Source organism: Oncorhynchus keta, chromosome 30 (genome assembly GCF_023373465.1).
Source record: "Oncorhynchus keta strain PuntledgeMale-10-30-2019 chromosome 30, Oket_V2, whole genome shotgun sequence".
NCBI classification, from domain to species: domain Eukaryota; kingdom Metazoa; phylum Chordata; class Actinopteri; order Salmoniformes; family Salmonidae; genus Oncorhynchus; species Oncorhynchus keta.
Genome location: NC_068450.1, coordinates 42,279,433 through 42,285,732, shown reverse-complemented (window position 1 = coordinate 42,285,732; position 6,300 = coordinate 42,279,433).

The window sequence follows — 6,300 nt, the reverse complement described above, 5'->3', positions numbered from 1 at the left end:
TGAGCGAGAAAGACCACATCGCGTCAGTGTATAGCTGGGTATCCCCAGAGTTTTGCTTGCGCAACAGTTGACAAATCTAAAGTCCCGGTTGATATATTATCGATTATATATTGAAAAAACAACCTGAGGATGATTATAAAAAATGTTTGACATGTTTGTGAACATTACGGATACTACTTGGAATTTGTCTGCGATGTCGTGACCGCTCGAGCCTGTGGATTTCTGAACATAACGCGCCAAACAAATGGAGGTATTTTGGATATAAAAATAATATTTATGGAACAAAAGGAACATTTATTGTGTAACTGGGAGTCTCGTGAGTGAAAACATCCGAAGATCAAAGGTAAATGATTAATTTGATTGCTTTTCTGACTTGTGATCAATCTACTTGATACTAGGTGTTCATAATGTTTTGTCGAGTGATCGATAAACTTAAACGCTTGGATTGCTTTCGCTGTAAAGCTAATTTTCAAAGTGGATTAACAAAAGGCTAAACTGTGTTTTGCCAAATTGCACTTGTGATTTCATGAATATAAATATTTTTTGTGATATTATTTGAATGTGGCGCTATGCAATTCAGCAGTTGTTGATGACAATTATCCCGCTAAAAGGATGAGTAGCGTCAAGCAGAAACTCAAACAGGAAGTACCCGTGACTCGCTCCGTTGAGAAATGGTCACCAGAATCAATTATGCTTACAGGACTGCTTTGATAGCGCGGATTGGAATATGTTTTTAGACTCCGCCGATAACTTTGATGAGCTTAATTACCTCCGTCACCGGTGTCGTGACTTGACTTTAACATTATTCTGAAGACTTATTTATTTAATTACCTAAATATGTCTAATTGTTACCCAATTAAATGAATCATTAACTAATTAGGATCTGGGACACCACGAGAGTGGTTCTTTAAAGAGTTACCATCTCCTGAATTAAACACGAAAAAGGTCTTTACCTATGACATCTATAAACAGTCAACTTATTAATCATAACCTCGTATCATATCATCATTCTGAACAGTCGTAACCTTGCATCTGCAAAAACCTGAGCCTTTCTTATGATTCAGTACTACACAAATTGGTTTCATTATTTATTTACTAGGTAATTAAAATGGTAACACAGGCTAAACATACACACTTAATACCCTAGCAGACTGACAACAATATGGCTAATTGTTACAAAAGACATGGAGAGAGAAGGACAGAGACACTTAACGTCGCTACATTTAGAAACTACAAATGTATACTTTGCACACGAACCGTCGCCCGCTTGGCATAAGAAATCAGGAATACATTTACCTGAAATGTCTTGGTTCACCGTGTATCTCCCGGAACCGGACCGCCTTGGAAAGTGGGTTGGGCCTTTTTCGGGGCACGCTTGTAAAGCTCTGATGATGCACAAGAGTTCCAACAAGTCTTCTACTGTTGTTCTCCTCTGAAGTTGTCTGGTACCCGGTGACTTGTAGTGTAGTCCTGAACAGAAAAATATGCTTCTTTGAAGATGGGCTCGCCAGCTCAGTTGCAGTCACCAATGCTCTGGATAACACAACAGCCTAACCAGCTCTGCTAGGGTGAGTAAAATTCTCAGAGTGAGCTGTTCTCTCATTTGGGTCTGGAAGTAGCTAGCCAACGTTAGCCAGTTAGTTTGGGTGCTTGACTGCTGTTGTTCGGTCAGAATGCTCAGATCAACCCTAGTCCTCGGCCAGAGTGTCCAGTGTGCGCTCTTAACGCTCCGAGAGCAAAACACTGAATTTACGAATGGACAGTCAGACAACGCTTTGAGTTTACGAACGTCCAGAGCACACTCTGAGCACTCTCTGGCACTCCAGATTAAATTTACGAACACACCTGTAGTATAAACCAGCTTTAACACCCTGACTACACCGCTCGCATAACGTGCACTGCAAAATAAATGTAAAAATCTATATTATTAAATTATCGCACCCACACTGCTCGCGCGTGTCAACGAATGTGTGAGTTTCCAAGGCCTAAATTAGAAGTGAGTTTTATTTGTGACGCAGATCACGCTGCAAGTCCTGCCTCTCCCATCTCCTCATTGGTTTATAGAAGCAGATACCCACGTGCCATCTCCTCATTGGTTATACCCTCGTGGGTGATTGAAAGACGAATGGTGTTGTCGGTCGTCGTGGTAATACTATGAATGTTTAGATGCCAATCACAATATAAGTTAAAGAAAAAGCCTGGAAAGAGGAGAGATGACTAGAAACAATTCAGTTGACCTCTTTATGTCTGGATTCATTGTCGGAGAAGAGGACCTTGTGCATTTCGGGTATAATATAAATAACAACTCAATGTTTATATCCCAGGACAAATTAGCTAACAGCAAGCTAGCTAAATAGGACAAATTAGCTAGCAAGTGCAAGCTAGCTAAATTGCCACAAATGTTTAATGCTTTTCGACCTGTCACCAAATTAATGTAATTGGTTCTGAGTTTGTTTTGATATTTTAACCTGCGTGTCGTGATCACGTTTGGTGTGGGGACAAACTACATGTATGCACGATGGCGCACGCGTGCAGCCGGTTTGGGTTCCGTGTTAGTCTTTAAATCTTTGGTTGTTTATAACATGGCCTCACATGTGAATCCTTAAAGAGATGGGTGGGACTAAGACTTTAGAGGGTGTGAACGATGCTGAATAGGTGTAGACAAAGAAGAGCTCTCCAGTGGGTGTACCAAATATTCAAAGGCCATTTTCTCAAAAGTGAGGTAACAAGTTTATCAAATTTCAAAGCAGAATGACTTTCCCATTGTTCCTCAACTGTAGTGTATGAAATACTGTTTCTAGCTCGGAGTCTCTACTTTTATCCAATGTAAAAAACACAATTACATATTTTGCTCCATAAGACCGATTCGAGCCTGTCAGTCACATATACAACTTGCACTCCCACACGTAGACGTACGTATGTGGTGTAAAATGTATTACGAGAAATTAATAGGTTACTAGATTTGATAAAGTAACAATGTATGAATGTATAATGGGTTACTGGAGTTTAACTTGCTAGGTAGAGACTTAGTATGGACAGAGCACGCCATATATAGGGGACTGATCTACAGTGCCAGCACAATTATAGTGAAAGTTGATCCTAGAAAGAGACTAGCCTCGAGATACATTTTTTAAAAGGACGCTCCCTCCAAAGTTTCTTCCCCTCTGAAATGTCAGTATTTTACAAAAATTCAGCGCATTACATTACATACATAGACATGTAATAAGTGTGAAGCAGAAAGTGAATGTACTACAGAAATAATTATATAGAGTAACATTGTTAAGGTAAATGAAAAACAATGGCTTCCAAGACTGACAAAGTTATGTTTTTAAACCTTGCAATAGGGGGAAAAGCAGAACATTGTTTGAGAGTGAAATTAGTGTATTAGCAGTAGAGATTGAGAAGGGCTTCCTATTGGGAAAGAAGGTAGTCCTAGTTGAAGGAAACAGTGAAAGCAACAAAGTGAATGGTAATATTAGTGGCTTTCAGATAGCACTCTAATAATGCAAAATCTTTGTAAATGTTTCATTATAGAAAGGGTCACATGAACAGAGGGATGGAACATTGGGACTGATATTAATTTAGAGGCCGCCATCTGGTGTTTGGGTTAGAGATAAGTTTCCTGGGGAACAGTGGATAGCCGTCAGTACTCACTGAACTCAAACAAGGTGATAGTTGTACATTTGAGATCGAGGTATGAATAATTGAATAAGACACGTATTTGACAAGTTCCAATTATTATTACTAAAATTCTATAGTTTGGGTAGCACAAATTATATAAGAAGGAAATATCATCTACAAACATAATCTATTTCCATTACGTGGAACTGTGTCCCGAATTGAAGTATATTCAAGTTAATGTTTTTAGTACCAACTACTGACTTAGCAGATTTGTTAAACAACAGGTTTCATATTTTGACTAGTTTATGTCCCAGGGACAGTTAGCACAGGACTGTATGTCAACGCAATAGTTAAATAAGAAGGTGCCTATTCATCTTTATGGAACATCATGTCAGCTGATAGGTCTGAAGTTTAAATCTGTATATGCATGCATCAAGACTTCCTGCCCAAGATGCAGTAAACTCGATTAATGATAAAGGTTTAGGACTGATTAAAATGTAGCATAGTGAAAACTAACATGTTTATTTTCTTTCTTCAAGGGCTTCTTCAATGTCCTCTACCAAGTTTTTGGTGCCTTGGAGTTAATAAAGGTAACTGAATCCGGCTGGTAAAGGAGCCCCAAATAAAGTAAGGTCATTTTGTTTGTTTAGTTTATATTTATTTGTTAGTGGTGTTGATACTGATTTATTGTGTGAGGTCTATTTATTTTAGTGGGTTTTTCACAGGTTAGAAAGGATGCACCTTAAAGGGCACACACATTAATTTTTCTGAAGTATCTATTGTCAGAGTTTGTTTGCACACATGTCAATTCTCCTGATAAGAAATGTACTGAAAAACCCAATGTAAACCTGATACACAATATGTTTGAAATATCGTTAAATAACATGCGGTAAAGGGAAATAAACACTCAATGGGGATGAATGACCTTTGACATCTGTTCTGACTTTCTGGTGAGGCCTGATCACAATCACTAGAAAGACTAGAGAAATTGGTTGAGATTTATTGGGTTATGTAAACACTTATAATTAGGAAGAAGTTTATCATCAACAGTCCTATGTGTGATTTGAAACATGAGACGGAGAGAGAGAGAGAGAGAGAGAGAGAGCGCTGACCCTGAATGAGGGACACCTGTCTAGTCTACTCTACCATTACCTTATGGGAGAGAGTTAAGTTAAGATAGTCATCAAGGGTTACAATTCTAATTTGATTTGTTATTTTAATTAACAGGCAGTGTTGTTTTTTGGGGGGCGCATGAATCACGATGTGAGTCGTGTCCAAAAGGGGGAATTACCAATTCCCTGGAGCTCTTTGCTAAATATGCAAATAGATTTTCTTCCCATGCCTCCCTGTAAAAGGAAAAAAGGTATGTTGTTAATGATTGACAGTTACTCCAAATTGATTGAAGTTTTCCCCACATCGAGTGATATATTATGAAGTGTATTTCTGTCGTTTTGTTTTTGTCTTGCTTCAATACAAATCTCATCAGATTGGGTTTGGTGGATGGCCGGGATTTCTCCATAAGAATTAGCCCTCCAACTCCCCGACCCTGTAACTCTGTGGTGAGATCGCCAAGATGATAGGGGAGAGTATAAGCCAATTTGGGGGGAAAAAAATGGTTTCGACTGTGTATTATTCTGACATTTGTATTAAGAATATTGGCAGTAGTACTAATTTGTCATACAATGAATAATTTGTCATAAATAAATTGTCTGGATTTCCTGAATCAGAAATGCCCTAAACTGTTGTTCCGATCTGTCCTCTCTCGAGGTTATGGCAAAGATGACCACAGATGGTATCTAGATGCATGGAAGGGATAATTTGACTGAGAACAGTGTAAACCTCATACCCTCTAACCGGCTGAAGTAATGGCGACAATGGCGTTCACTATGGTCCTTCTCCACTTCTACCGTGAGATCTAAATCCGAGCCGGCAATCTGTACAAAGCATCCAGTCGAAGCTATCAACTGCCTTTTCTCTCAGGATTGCGACATGAGTCCATGTGGAGTGAGCATGGAGAGAGATCCCATCCAAACTTCTCTCATGCTGCAGGTGTACTGGTAGGAAAATACATAATGGACTGTAAAACACAGTTGTGGCTCAAGTGAGAGAAATCGGGACACTATCAAGGGCCATCCACTTTGAACCACTGGGAGGACGAACTGAAACGCCAGAAGAATGAATGTTGGGAGGGAGGAGGGTGGTCAACCATGCTCGTAACTAATTTAGGCTTATCCAAAATTGTTCATTTGGGGTATCAGGTTAATTGTGGAGGTCTGCACACTGCGAAATGTATATTACTTTAAACTAGAAATACATTCAGATATCGATCTTTCCTTAACATGCCACTCGCAACAAAAGCTCCAGCTGAAATGTCATTGCCAGAATCCATAAATTAAATTGTGTAATGAAGCATATGTGTAACTGTATGAAGCGAAGGTCTAAAGCCATGGTTTTACAAGGACTGTAGAACCCAGAATGAAGGGTTTAAAATAATGAAGTGTCTCGTTTTGTGTTGATTTCCCTTACTTTAATAGGAGTACAGAACCTTTTGATAGAAGCTATAATCTAATGTTTAAATGAAAATGTAATGATAATTATCACAGATTGAGTGATAAAAAAAATGTATGTTTGTGCTTTTCTAATAACCAATTTCTGTGCTCATGCAAGTTACTGATTGCA